The 15,518-nt window shown below is 35.6% G+C and overlaps 1 long non-coding RNA gene across 1 annotated transcript; it reads right to left on the bottom strand.

Moving 5' to 3' along the window:
- Positions 1 to 242: 242 nt before the first annotated feature.
- LOC111746393 lies at positions 243 to 3,686 on the bottom strand. Its single transcript, XR_002783082.1, has 3 exons — positions 3,550 to 3,686; positions 3,106 to 3,200; positions 243 to 309 (listed from the first exon to the last, which is right to left on the bottom strand). It is a non-coding gene; the product is annotated as an uncharacterized LOC111746393 (long non-coding RNA).
- Positions 3,687 to 15,518: the final 11,832 nt, after the last annotated feature.

Consider the following 15,518-nt stretch of genomic DNA (forward strand, 5'->3'; position numbering starts at 1 on the left):
TGGGATTCTCACCTAGGCACTAAATAGCAGTATAAAATGGACACATCCCTGTACCTCTCTGGGTTTAGTTTCCTCATCAGTAAAACAAGTAAGAAACTTGGCTAAATGTTATCAGAGAGATTCCTTTCATTTTAAAACTCCTATAATTTCTCCCTAAAACCATGAAACAAATACAAAAATACTCACCAAATAATCCATGTGGTTTTACAAATTTCCCAGCTTCCTAAGAACTTGGATTAGGACCACATTCCAGTTCTAGGCAATGAGTTGTAAGCAGAAAAGAGGTATCTCATTTCTCGGCTTAGATACCTAAAAGCAGATTTGATTTAAGATTCCTAGATTTAGCAAATAAAAATACAGGATGCCCAGCTAAATTTTTAATTTTAGATAAACAACAAACATTTTTAGATAAGTATGTGCCATGCAATATTTGGGGCAAACTGATGCTAAAATATTATTCATTGTTAATCTGAAATTCAAAATTAACTGGGTATTTCATCTGGTAACTCTAGCTGGAATTTTCAAACTCTCTCATCTCCTGCTGAAGCTACCTCAGAAGACATATGCTGAACTGGGAGCATCACTAGTTGTAGGAAGATGGGATTCCTGAAAAGCTAGGTGGAAGATAATTGCTCTAGAGAGTCCTACAAATAGCACCAGAATTCATAAGAAAAAATATAAGTCTATGTTAAGTTCTTGTAATTTTAAGGTGTATTTTTCCAGATTTATTTAGATAAAATTGATATAAAACATTGTATTAGTTTTAGGTGTACAACACGTTGATTTGATATACTTACATACAACAAAATAGTTCCCACCATAGTATTAATTAACATCTCCATCATATCACATGATTACTATTTCTTTTTGTGGTGAGAACATTTAAATTCTACTCTCTTAGCAACTTTCAAGTATAGAATAAAGTATTATAAACTATAATCACCATGCTGAACATTAGATCCCCCGAACGTAGTCATTTTATACCTGGAAGTGTGCACCCTTTCACCATCTCCCCCATTTCCTCCCTCTCACACATCTGCCCCCCCAATCCCTGGTCTCTGTTTCTACGAGTTTGGCTTTTTTAGATTCCGCATATAAATGATATCATACAGTATTTGTCTTTCTCTGTCTGACCTATTTTACTTGGCGTAATGCCCTAAAGATCCAATGTTGTTGCAAATGGCAGAATTTCCTTCTTTCTCATTACTCTGTCACTTCTCCTTTATTCATTCATCTATTCATGGACAGATTGTTTCCATATCTTGGCTATTGTGTATAATGCTGCAAACAATATGGGAGTGTATATACCTCTTCGAGATCCTGATTTCATTACCTTTGGGTACATAGACATAAGTTGGATTACTGGATCCATATGGTAGTTAAAAAAACTATTTTTCATCTTTTGAGAAACCTTCTTACTATTTTCCATAGTGGCTTCACCAATTTACATTTTCACCAACTGTGCATAAGAGCTCCCTTTTCTCTACATCCTCACCAACACTTGTAAGATCTTGTCTTTTTGATAATAGCTGTTCTAATGTATGAGCTGGCATCTCATTGTGGTGCCAACACTACAAGAGGTTGTTTTCCCCCATATAAATTTATGTACCGATAAAGGGGTCTGGTGCTCAAAACAAGTCAAATTGACTCCCCATCTTACCCTGGAGGTGGGTAGCCATAGAATGTTTTAGTTTATTAAGTGAGACATTTATATTTTAATCTACTCAATATATCTAGAATAGAGGTGGAAAACTCAAAGTCTTCAGGAGACAGTAGGTGTAATGTAAATGAGTAAAGTGTTCCAGGAGTTAGAGATAACAGGAAAAGCCAGAAATGGAGGGATATATTCAGGACAAAGGACAGCCATGTCACTCAATTCCAACCACTTGGCCAGTGGGAATGTCAGTTCAGAGAATCCCTTGTTTGATGGAAGCCAGAAATTCAAGAGTAATATGTAAAATTAGCTGATATCATATATTTAGAATCGTTTGTTTCTTTAAGCATCAAGCAATGTTACTAACAACATTATTAGTAACATAGGTATATTTTATTTACCTATACAATTTACCTATACACTGTTAGGTATGAGGAAGCTTGTGAAGAAAAAGTTATCCTAGGGGAAGAAAAAGTTAATCAAGCTTAATGCATAACATCTACACAGAAGATCAGCAAGGTATGTCCCATTTACCTCCAACTTCTTCCCTTTGATTCCATTCCAGACACATTGACCTACTTGCTCTTCCTTCAACACAGGAAACTCATGTCCCATTGAGGGCCTTTCCGCCGCTGTTTCCTCTGCTAGGAACTGCCTTCCCCAGATACATATACGAGCTTCCTCTATTCCCTTCGTGTCTCTGTCTGAAAGCCGCCTTTTCCCAAGGGCCTGCCCTCGCTACACTGTCTACACTTTTAACTGGCCTCTCTCCCTTCACAGCCCTCCAACCCTGTTACCTAATCCTCTAGCACTCATTTGTGGAATCATTTAGTTCTCATTAAGGTTATAATAATACTATTTTCTTATATCTTCTCTTCTATTCTCTTTTCTCTTTTAACTAGAGATAATAATTTCTGACCAGTATCTTCAACTTATTTTCTAGGCCTTCTATTAACTTTTTTTCTTTCCTGCTATTACATTTTTTAAAAAATCCCAGTGAACACTTATTGACTTTAGATGTTGCTTTCCTAAAAATAGCATTTTAGTCTTGTTTCAAGAATACAATATCTTATTTCTCTGAGGATATTAATTATAACTTTCTTTAATGTTTTAATGATTTCTTCTGCTGCTTGTATTTGCGTTTGTCTGTTTGGTCTTGATCTTTTATGTTAGAGGCCTCCTGCAAATATCTGGCCATACTGACTCTCTGCTCGTTTTTAAACTTAAGGGTCTAGAAAGCATATTTAGACTCTCTGCTTTCCCAGACTTAACTTGTCACCTTGCGGGCTTCATTATATGGGGATCTGACTGTTCAGTTGCATTCTAGGTGCCCCATTTGTCGGAATGGTAAGTTTCCCACAAAGGACTCATTTAATCCCCTGCCTGGGAGGTATAAGCCTAGCTGCCAGATTCTGAGTCAAACATGAGAAGGCGGGTGCCCGGTGACTCACCATTCAGTGGGCAGCTCTTTCTGTCCTTCTGGTTTCAGTTCTGCTTTCCGGACTTCTGTGACTGGAGCGAATGGTAGGCCAATGCAGTTGCCCAGCTGCAGAAAAAGTGGGCAGACATGTAACAATCTAATGGCTACTTACTCAGACTCTCATCCAATCGTTCCAGACCCGCTTTTGCCGGGACTCTCAATTCCTGAGCTTGTCTAGGGTTGTACATTACAAATATGCTTGATCCTTGGCTTCTCTTTTAACTTACGTCTCTACTTTTTGTGTGTGTGTCTTCTACCAGATCAGTTTTCACTCATCCCTCTTCCTCGAAACTTTTCTGGTCTGTTTTTATAGACGAATTTTGTTATTCTTTTAATGACATTCCACTTTTTCACTGACATTTTGAGAAACAGATTTGAACCTAGACCTGTAAAACTTAATAGCCCATCTACTTACCATGAGCAACTATTGCCCAGCACAGACGTTGGTGACAAAAATGGGACCTGTAAAGAAGTGCTGACCAAAAGAATAATAACTCTGAACCAAAGAACAGTAACATCTTACTTGGAAAAGGCATGACAAAAAAGTTCCAGTATTTCAGTTGCACAGCTGCATTGTTATGGCACACTGTTAGTCATGTGGGAGAAATTGTTTCTGGAAAAAAAGGCAGAGAAGATCATTTATCTGCAGGACATATCTCTGGGGGGGTGGTGAGGGAGGGAGTTAGGAGGTTTGTAGAGAAAGCAGCCATGATGGTGATAGGTTCTTTAGACAGTCTTTTGTAAAGATTGTCACAAGAGAGGGTAGAGACATAAAGGAAAACAAGAATTCAGGGTTAATTTCTTCAGAATGTTGAAAAAACTAATGAGACTGCACAAGACTCACAAGATATAGAAATAACTGAACAGGCAGTTGGGAGATCTGAGTTCTGAAATAAGCTCTTCTTTTAACTTGTTTTCCAACTGGTTGTGGTGTGGGGTAAAGGATTGGGTAGACTAAGGAGGCTAGCTATTATTTTGTTGGCAGTGAATGAGTTAAAATTGTGATGCAAATGACATTAAGTGGCATGGAGTTGAATACTGTTTTGTTTTGGTTTTTTTTAGTTTATTTTTTATGGTGACATTGGTTAACGAAATCTAGTAAGTTTTAGCTATACATTTTAACAGTAAGGCATATATATATTTACACTGTGTGTTCACCTCCCATAGTTAGAGTTCTTTCTGTCACCACATATTTGACCCATTTTACCATTTAATGTACGTAACTTGTATATAAAAATCTATGGATTTTAAGGATATCGTTGCTTAGGATGTTGAAGGAAAATAAGTAATTAATTTTTAAAAATACACAGTAAACAATAATATTTGTGGTATGCAGATATAGCAAGCATCTTAAAGGTGACCCATGGATGGGCAAAGTGCAGGAAACACTTGGCTTTCTAACTTCCTGTCTCTGGACATATATTTGGATTTCATGCATGCTTTCATTCCCACTTGTTTTTGAGGACATTTTGAGAAAACACATGTTTAAAGTAAAAGGATTAATTCAAAATGCTAACATCATCTTCCCATTTGTTTTAAGGGATTTTCCCCCCTCTTAAAACAAGCAAAAGCAAGGCTATGTACAGTTCATTAAGATCAGGGATCATAGCAGAAATGGGTTGCAGTAGGCACTGTTGAAACAGATTGGTTATAGCACAGTGTCTAATAATACCAAGGAAAGTAAACCATGACAGGTGTCCAAGTTGGCAGTAGTTCCTCAGTAAGACCATTTAGTTTTTGGCAACCAAAAAATAAAGCTTCATCAGATATACATAAAAAATGACTCACAGCAACTACTCTCCAGACCTTCCCTTCCCCTCCCAGGGAGACAGGAAAGCCAAAGCTCTTACCTGTAGAGACAGCATGCATTACAGGAAGATGTTTTCAAAGTACCCTTCATAGTCACTATCTTCCATGGATTAGAGAATTTTTCTATTTTTTTTTTCAATGGTAATGAATAACAATGTTAAGACAGACGTTCTCCTGTGTCAAATAGAGATCAAGTTTTTGACCTTTAGGTGATTTTAGGCAAAAAATGCAAATTCTTTACTATACCGCTATTACAGAGATTAATCACTTGGTAGGGCTAAGGAAATTACTGCAAGCACTAAATATGTTCTTTTTATTTTATGGAAAAATGGCCACTTTTGAAAGGAGCATTCTGTTGTCTCAGAGCTATAGTACAGAGCACTGGTTTGGGAGTCATATCTAACCAGCTAGATAGCCGTTTGGCCCTAGGAATGATACTAAACTTCTCTAGGTTTCAGTTTACCTATCTGTAAAATGAAATAATCAGAGACTCTAACTAAAAAGGTACGTGTAAATATCAAATGATATAATATATTAAGTGCTTAGAAAAGCAACTGGCACGTTTAAGATTAAAGGCATTATCATTGCATTAATCTTATACATACATGTTCCAAGATCAATTTGGTATTGTGGTTAAAATCCAGAAGTGTCAGATTTTCCCACAAAGCAATACTTTTATTAATGTAGCTCATTAAATTTCCACATTTTTCTCTGTTCTGCTGTTTCATTCTCTATTATCTTCTCTTAAGACCCTGTAGTTGCTTGCGTATTGTTTCCCTACATAGTGAAAGATGTTGGCGACTTAGGTTTTTGTTGTATTTCGTGTTCAAAGATGTGTTCTCAGACCCTTAAATGTGGCACTGCATCTCTTTTTTGTATTGTCAACTTTTTAAGAAGCTTCATTCATTTAGCTGTGCACAGGCGTGTTGTCGGAACGAGGCTCTCACAATCCACTTGGGAGAACAAATATAACCTTCCAGCCTCTGCTGATGCATAATCAATAAGAACCTGGCTGCTCGCGATTTTATTTATCTTATAGCTACTTCTGCAGCATAAATAGAGATTAGAACACACAAAGATTCTGGAGGGTATTCATAAACTTTGCTGAGGCATTTTGGTTTCAGGCTTAATGGACCCACCTTGAATGCTTTTATCATTTTTCATCTGCTGGAGATAAATTACCAATCTAAATTCCCTCAAGACATCCAATGATAGCACACTGATTTATTCTTAAATTAGTAGGTTCAAATCCTTATCTCATCCCTGTTTCCCAGCAGTATTCCTGAGAGGATATAAAATCATGGAAGTTTCCTGATTTGACAGCTGGTGAAGGATACTGTACACTTCTCACTGTATTACTTTACCTTTTTCACTTAACAAAATAGGTAACTCAAATAATAACTGTATTAGTGTCTTAGGACTGCCATAAGAAAGTACCACAAACTTAAACAACAAAAATTTATCGTCTCTAAGTTATGGAGGCAGAAGTTGAAATCATTGTGTTCACAGGGACATGCTCCCTCTGAAAATCCTAGTTAAGGCTCTGTTCAGGCCTTTTCTAACTTCTGATAGTTCTTTGTCTTGTGGCAGCATGACTCCAATTTTTACTTAACTTTCTTCTATTTGAGTGTCTGTCTGTATCCACATTTCCCCTTTTCATATGGATACCAGTCATACTGGATTAGAGGTCCACCCAATTATAGTATGACCTCATCTTAATTAATTACATAAGCAAAGACCCTACTTCTAAATAAGGGCACATTCTGAAGTACCGGGAATCAGGACTTCAACATATGAATTTAGAGAGAACACAATTAAACCCATAGCGCAATTGAATTCACAACTTTATTTATTAATCAATTACTTTATTCCAAGACATAATCTACAGTAAGAGCTTATTTTTCATATTGGTCCCTGGTAGATGAATTTATAGCATAGCATTCCTAGGGATTTCACTCAGGGTGCTGAATGAGTATAACACTTGGAGGAACATAGGGGTGATATTTGTTGATTATGAGCTGACTATACAAATAGAAATAGTATATATCTTTTCAGTGTTGTGGCTAAGGTTTAGTGTATGATGTCTTGGCAATTCCAAAGCACACACAAACAAAGCGTGTGAAGTTCTTATGTATAAGACTGATTCACAAAGCAAGAACACATTTGATTCTGTATAAAACATCTAGATTACTTCAATAATGAAGACTTAAATTGAGGTGTAAAGCTGAGACTATGTTAACACCGATTCAGATAAATTAATCATCAGTTGTTAAATCTTCTGATCCATATTTTATAAAAAACAGAACCTGTTATGAATTTCCATCTTTTCATACAGCCATTCTAAAATCATTAAATTTACAGGGGTGGGTTCTCGCCCTTCACATAAGCATACAAAATTTAGTGAAAAGATCGAATTATGGATTTTTGTTGTGCATTTTGCTCACATAACAGAACTTTATTTGGGAGACAGTCACTTCAATAATTCCTTTTAAGAACAATGGGTTACTAAAAATTATGTCTATGCTTAATAGAGTGCTCTTAACATACAACTGTTGCTGAAAAAAGTATTTGTTGAATGAATAAAAATTATTTACCAAGAAATCAGTACTTATCCTACTTTAACTCTTTTCCATAAGCAAGCATTCACTGTGGACAAAGTTTGAACTGGAGACTAAGAGCAAAGAGAATGAGGGAGAGAAAAGAAAAGACTGAAAACAAAAGTGTAGGAAAAATGATAAAGAAAAGGAGAGAGGAAGTGAGAGAAAGACCTAAGAGAGGTTTAAGAAGAGTCTGCAATTCTTCTGCTTTGTGCATTACACCATGCTGTTCTTTGAGAGGTTGTTCTTATTAAAGTACACTGGTACCGTCAAACAACTTGGAATTTAAAATAGTTTTTAAAATTCAACATTCATTTAATGCCCCTCCCCCGTATAAATGATTTGTTAAAATATATTTTTTTAGTTCCAAGAGGCTGAGTCATGGCAAGAAGTCTTAAATCCTATTGGCTTATTTTGATTGCATTTGCAACTACCTGATGAAAATGTGCAAATCAGCCCGTCTTAGCATTTCAGGCTTCCTGTTGATTGTGTGGCAGAGTTGCCAGGCACATAACACATTTGTTTTACGGCGATGCATGATGAACTCACAGTGTTTTACCTCCAGGACTGAAAGTCCCTAATTTGTTCTTTGAAGAACAGTCTGTTTTCATCAGGACACATGCTTTCGTTGATCAAGCAATTCTACAGAGAGTGACATTAAAGAAAAAGAATCTGAGGATAAGGGTTAGCCAGGAAGTTTCTTCCCACCCATGAAAACATAGCAGTTCTTATTTTCCAATTAAACACATTTATTAATTTTTAAATGAAGTTTGTGGAATATGCCTACATCTAGCACAACAGCAATCTCCAGGGCAAAGAAAAAGTGAAACAAAAGCAATGAAAAACAAAATGATCAGTGAATTTGTAGCAAGTGCTCTGTTTAAGGGAAGTAATATAAATGTCAAGTAGCATATAACATGTTTAAAATATGATTTTGGTAAAACATTACTGTCTGCTTAAGAATCTATTATCATTTTCATAAATCCATTTAAAATATGTCGTGGAGTGAGAAAACTATATTTACAATAAATACTGCTTTTCCATTTGGTACTAGAACTCCTCTTAGGGAATGCTTTGATGTACTCATTCGTCAAGTAATAATATACTTATTATATTATCAAATAATAATATATTTATTATTTATCTCCTACATGTTAGCCACCCACTACCTAGTTCTACACCCTTCACACACTGGATATACAAAGATGAAATGACAGATATTCTCCTTCTCCATGTATAGCCTACATTCTAGTTTAAGCTCATCTTAACTAGCCATTGAGGTGAAGGTGAGGTTCCGGGGTCTTGGATGATGGGAAAAAAAAAAAAAAAAGATTGATAATGTGCTCAGGATAGGAAAAGAACGGTAGTTTAGGGTTGGGATGAGCACAAAATCTAATAGAAGGTAAGGGTTTAGGAGGAAAGAGGAGACCAAGAAATAAAAGTTAAAAGCATAAGCCTGAGGTAGTGAAAGTGACTAAAAACATTGAAAAATCAGATTGTCTAATAGCCAATTAAAAAGTATCTGTTGAGCAGTAGTATGTGTAAAGACCTTTGTCATTACATATGAATAACCAGAACAATTCACTGCATACTCAGAGCAACCACCAGACATAGAGTAGATAACTGGAATTCAGAAGAAGCTAGAAACTGGAACAGAGATGTCTAGGCAAACATTAGCCACAGGGCAACTTAAGGAAATGTTGGGAAGGTCAGAATTTGAGATGGAAATCTGAGCTGATCCTAAAGGGTACAGTGGGTTCCCAAATGAAATCTCTCTCCCTCTCTCTCTCTCTCTCTCTCCGCATACACATGCATTTATAAATAATTAACCTTAAATGATATTTAAATTTGAGTTCCAAATGCAGCAGCCAGCCATTTATATTCAGTTTCTTAAGTTATAAAATTAATCATGCCTGGCATTATCTGATTTCACAGAGCCTCAGTGTTCTCATCTGTATAATAGGACGTTTCTCTTTCTATTCTACAGGACATTTCTGAAAACTAAATTCAACAATACACATTACAGCAATTTGTAAATCAATGTCTGCTAAGTAGGTAATGATAGTAATAACTTTGTATTTGTACAAATACAAAGCTGAGCTGTTTATAAAGCTCTTTACTATACATCATCTTCTATTCACAACCACTCCGGAAGATCAACCTTACTGATCCCATTGAAAGATAATAAAACAAAGCTTTGAGAGGCTAATTGAGTATCTCAAAGTCACACAGCAAGTAAATAGCAGAGGGGCCACTTCCTAATCTGAGAGCCCCACTTTTCCATTTCCTTCTAGCTGATTGACATAACATCACATAATCTGTAGTAGCTATGGCTTCACCTAACCCATCTTGCCTTCTGGTCACAGTGGAGCCAGCTCTGTACAAATAATCCAGTTAGAGATCTTGAACTATCCAATCTTTCTATTTAGTTAAAAGCAAATATCCAGAGGTATGGAGAAGGAAACTGGATAAGATGTTGAAGTTTAAACTTCATGATAAGAGCTCTTATCATGCTGGGTAATAGCTTTTCATTGCTTTTTTTTTTTTTTTTAAGCAGAAATTATAGATCCATAATATGCTAATGAACATTCACACTCACAGCATGCGCTATAATGACTCTGGTGGAGAAGCACATAGCTTCCATTCACTTCTGAACAGGCTGCCGAATGAGAAATTCCATTTCAAGCAATCATAGATTAAATAATATCGGTAGCTTACTTTAAAATACAGACACACACACCACCACCACCATAAAATAATATTTTAAATTACAATAAAATAGAAATATAATCAGAGAGGAAAAGAGGATCTTTAGAGCAAATTGTGAAATTGAACAAAAAATTAAACATTTTTTAAAGGTTAAACAAAACAAAATAAATTAAGGATCTGATGGAAATCTCATTCTCATCCAAGTTTACTGTCAATCACATTTCTTAGAAATGTCAGTACCTAGGAGACATAACATCGATAAAAACAAACAAACAAACAAAAAAACCAAAAAACTGTAGTAATATTAAGCACAGAACAATCTTCTTAACACTTGGACCAATACAGCTTCTCTCTGCCTCACTATGGATGGGCTGAAGTGTGGATGTGGTCTACATATGTGTAAATTGAGTACCTGGGTAGTTCTGCTCCTGCCACCCATCCCCCGCCACACACACGCAATAATGTAGCTGCCAACATTTCAGATGTGAGCACATCAGATTTAAATAATTTAGTAATTGTCTTCCCACATCATTTTGCCCACTGATAGGAGAAAACCCTGAGTCAGTAAGTAGCTGATTATGCTCATCATTCCTCTGTCTCTGGTGTGTGACTGCATTATGGAGCAGCCATGATTTTGTGCATTGTGGTCAACTATTCCTTCCTCTGCTTTCTCTACTTGGGACTAAATTGGATTTGGCTACTTGTCATTATTTAAGTTTATATTGTTAATATAGACTGAGGATTAAATCCGTTCTATTTTCTTATCCCTCCTTCCCAAGAACTTCTATTATGCAAGACTGAGACAACATTTTCTCAGCTCCAGATACATACATCTTATTTCTCCAGTTTAAGTCAGTTTTATATTTATGTATGCACAGATGTATGAGTGAATGTACAGATCTGTCTTAGTTGGGGACCTCCAGAAGTCAACCCTGAAATAAGGATTTGAGTACAAATAGGTTATTTGAAACATTTTCCCAGGAAACAGTGGTGAGTGGTTATAATAATAAGTTGTGCTAATTCTCCTGTATTTGCAGACTGCTGTGCAAGGAGGCAGACCTGGCTTCAGCTATCAAAAAAGCCATTGGGCAAAGAGAAGCAGAACATGGCATTAAAAAGTCAGAACTCCATGCATTTCATGGTAAGGCCCTAAGAAATATAATGAGGCACCAGCAGTATCTGCTACAGGATAGATGCAACCCAAATGAGGTAAGACTAGAACCTGCATTATATGGTGCTGTTAGGATGAAATGGATACATACATATAAACTACATAGGGTCTATGTGTGGTAAGTATTCGATAGGCATTATTATGTTATGCCTGCGATTATTATGATTATGATAATATTTTATCAGTTTGTTGTACATTCATTTTTATTCACTTAGAAATCATTCATCTCTGTGCTTTTTGATGTATTCTTTGCCAATTACTGAAGTTATTTTAATAACTTACTATAGTATATAAAATGGAAACAATTAAAACTGTTGAAAATAGAGACACGGTTGGAATTATAGAATGAGGTAATGAATGAGACTAATAACAAGTACCACAATGACCTGCACATTGTCATGACAGGTTACATATTGTCTATAAACTGTTTAAAAGACAGTGTAAAAATACCACAATTTTAAGCCAGAACTAGCTCCTTGTTTACTCCGAGCAAAGGAAGAATGGGAACCACTTCTGCAGTTAAAGGGCCCTGGTTGTTTTGAGGTCCAAAGACAATAGAAGAAAAATCTGGACCACATTTTCCATAAAAATTATGTTCTATTACCAGAAAGAATACATTGATATATGTTATATGTTTGCCATGTATACAGAAATGCAGTATGTGCATGTAGTCATGTGAGATTTCTCCTGCTTCTGAAATTCCAAATAACTTTAGTCCACAGAAAGTAGGTCTGTTCTTAGAGACTCATGTAATCCATAGACATTACCCATGGAAAGGCTACTTTCATCAGTTTATGCCAAATTTTCAAAGAAGAGGTAGGTTTGTGGTTCTCAAAGTTTCTTGGTTCATGGTACTCTTAATGTTTAATAATACTTCTATGACACCTAGACCAAAATCAATACCTCGTTGTTCCATTTATTAAGTAGTTAAGTCCAAGATATTGAAAAAGTATTAATGTTCTAATAACATGGTAAATGTTTTTTTTAAAAAAATAATACGTACAGATTTAAAAAATATATATTTTATTTCTTTCTTAAATAATGATATGTACTTTCTGTTGGACTCTGTCTGCTAACCCTACTTCCAACTTCCAGTACTTGCAGTCCTTCAATCGAGAATTATCTCAGGCCCTAGAGCCCACGCTTCTCCCCTGTAATGGCAGGTGAGAAGTGCCAGGAGAACTCCCAGTTAACCAGTAGTAAGAGTTGGTGTGTAAATGCTCCAGCACCCTTAGGGGGCCTAATTCTGAGTTGTTTGTTCTAGTCTGTCACCCAAAGTTCCCACAGGATTAAGCTCCAGTTGCCCATGGTGGGAGTTTGCTTCACAATATATCCTTTTATTGGCTGCCTTCTCTTTCTGTCTAACTTTCCTATTCCCCTTCTACTATGCCTTAGAATCACCTCCTAATCAATATACTACTGTAATTGAACTCTTGTCTCAGGATCTCCTCCAGAAGGAAATCAAACTAAGACAAATGAATTAATGATTCATTAGCTTTATACCTTGTGCTAGAAATGCTTTCCTTATGAAGTTTCTCACTTGTTTTCTTTGCTTTTTTTCATAGATGCTAACCTAAAGCATTATTTATATGGTAGGCACTGAGCTAATCATTATGCTCTTACAGTGTCTAACCACACTACTATTTATTCAACTGAAATGCATCAATCCCCCATGGTTTATACACTGTGCTCAGGGCTGGAAATACAAATATAAATAAATACAAATAAGACATTCAATTCCTAAATTGAAAAGCTCATAGACTCCAGCGGAGAAAGACTTATAAACTGATGACTTCTAATTTACAGTGAATGCTTGAAAGCCCTCAATAAATAGTTTCTGAATACCTGAATAGACATCTTCCTTGTCCCCATAACCTTCTTTATTTTTTCTGTTGTGTTCTTCTTTGTCTCTTTTACAGCATTGTCAGAAAAGAGCAAAAGTAATGGGCGCAGGTCATAAGTCACATGTTAGGATGATTCCCCTTTGACATCTCTGCAGTGAAAGTACAATCTGGTCCGTTTGTTTAGAATGATGCATTGTGAGACCAAGATTGTAAGGCTCACCTTGGACAGACATAAGGAAAAAAAAGCACGAAAGAACTAAAACAGTGCTACCACCACTGCTAAGACAAAAGCTTCAAATGATCACCTGTAGGGGGTTAATAGAATCATGCTTATTAGTAAAGGAGATTGATTCATGAAAGGAATCATGTGTAAATCTTCCATTCTTCCTAACTTATCTCCACTCATTAATAATAAAGGCCCTTGTAGAAACTCCTCTTCAGTGCTACCTAGGTTCAAACATATTAAAGCAAGTAGTCCCTTGGTAGATTAACCATGATCCTTCATGTGTAATTAAATGAAATAACTAGTAGATAGATAGATATAGATAGATGAATAGATTGAAAGATATAATGAATTCATAATTCTTTGCCCACCATCAACAACAAAAATAAAATAAGAGTTACATTAAAATAATTAGTAGTAATTTCCAACTTAACTATATTTTTTACCAAAGGTCTATGGTAGGTCTTCTCAAGTAAATAGAAGAAAAATAATTCTCCTATTACATACTATGTCATAAGGCAGTTTATAATGTTACCAGTGATCACAATTTAAAGACATCAGATATTAGGAACTAGGTGAAAGATAGTGACAAAGTGGCTGCCACTACGATTGCTTGAAAGGAATGCTGTATTTCCCTTGAACAATTTAGTACTCCGTTGGTCAGAATACAGCCTAGATTTTGTACCTTTGGAGTTAAACACTGAAGGAAAGGAGGTTTAAAACTCAACTAAGGGTTCCTCAAATGACTCGTAGATGAAGACATGTGTTTATATGGTTATGGTTGCCATGTTGTTATGGCAGTCCTCTCTAAATAAGTAACATGGAAAATAAGAAATTCTTCATTGCTTTCTCATCTCATTCAGTTTCAGATAGAAAGAAAATTAGGTTACCTACACCTATACACCCATTTGTGCACGCACACACACACACACTCACAGGCAACAACATTTTAAACCTATGTACAAAGCCAGACATGATATCTACATCCCTGACAACCAGCCACTTGTTAAATGCAGGATTGGTGAGTGAAGATATAATGTGTATCACAGTCTATTCGATTTCTATGCATAATTACCAGGGACAAAAGGACAGGAGTTATTTTAGAAAAGTACACTTTAATTTTTTATTATTATTATTTATGGTGACCTCTTAGAAAATAGTAACTGTCCATTTCACCCCTTTGTTAGACTAAATATACCGAACTCATAAACACTATATATTTTCCACTTTTTAGTATGTTCTAGGAGTATTTCAAAAAAGAAAGGGGCTTAGAGTTTTATAAGTATAATTTTGAGGGTTTTAAATGTGTTTGTTGAAGTGAAGGACAATAAATAATAAGTTTAGCAAAGTCCCCTATTTTGAACTAACTAAAAGGGAAACAGCCTGAATTAATGACTATGTTGAAGTCAGTTCTTTTTCCCTCCTATGTTCAGCACCTCACACTAGGCTAATAAAATGTTGCCTAGAAGCAATCATTAGAGAAACTACATTACTAAATAAGAATGTAAGTAAGAATGAGTCACAATTCGTAGTGTATCAATTGTTTTAAGGGAATATTCCAAAGTACAATTTACATAAACCAATTAAAGACAATCCAAATGAACTTGTTTACGTGATAAAATCAAGCAATGGATTCCTATAACTAGAGAACTAATAGTCTAAAAGTTTATAGACATTTACATAGCAAGCCTAATACAAATATTTCATTGCAATAAATACTATACATTCATGATTCTCATACTACACTCATTTGCCCTATGTTGAACAAAGAAAAGAGGCACTGGCAATTCACCATATACAGATATACACATACATGTACACATTCTTTGTTAATATTTAGCAGAGAAGAAATGAAAACTTCATGCCTACTTTGGCTTCTGCTATCTAAGGCCCATAAGATTATTATAAAGGGCGAAAAATAGAATGTCTAGGAAAAAAATCAACATACTGATCACAAAAAAATGGCCCCTCTGGAAACAAAACAAAACAAAACAAAATATAAACAATAAAAATAGCCTTTTTTTATTACCC

This window comes from Pteropus vampyrus, unplaced genomic scaffold (genome assembly GCF_000151845.1).
Source record: "Pteropus vampyrus isolate Shadow unplaced genomic scaffold, Pvam_2.0 Scaffold186, whole genome shotgun sequence".
NCBI classification, from domain to species: domain Eukaryota; kingdom Metazoa; phylum Chordata; class Mammalia; order Chiroptera; family Pteropodidae; genus Pteropus; species Pteropus vampyrus.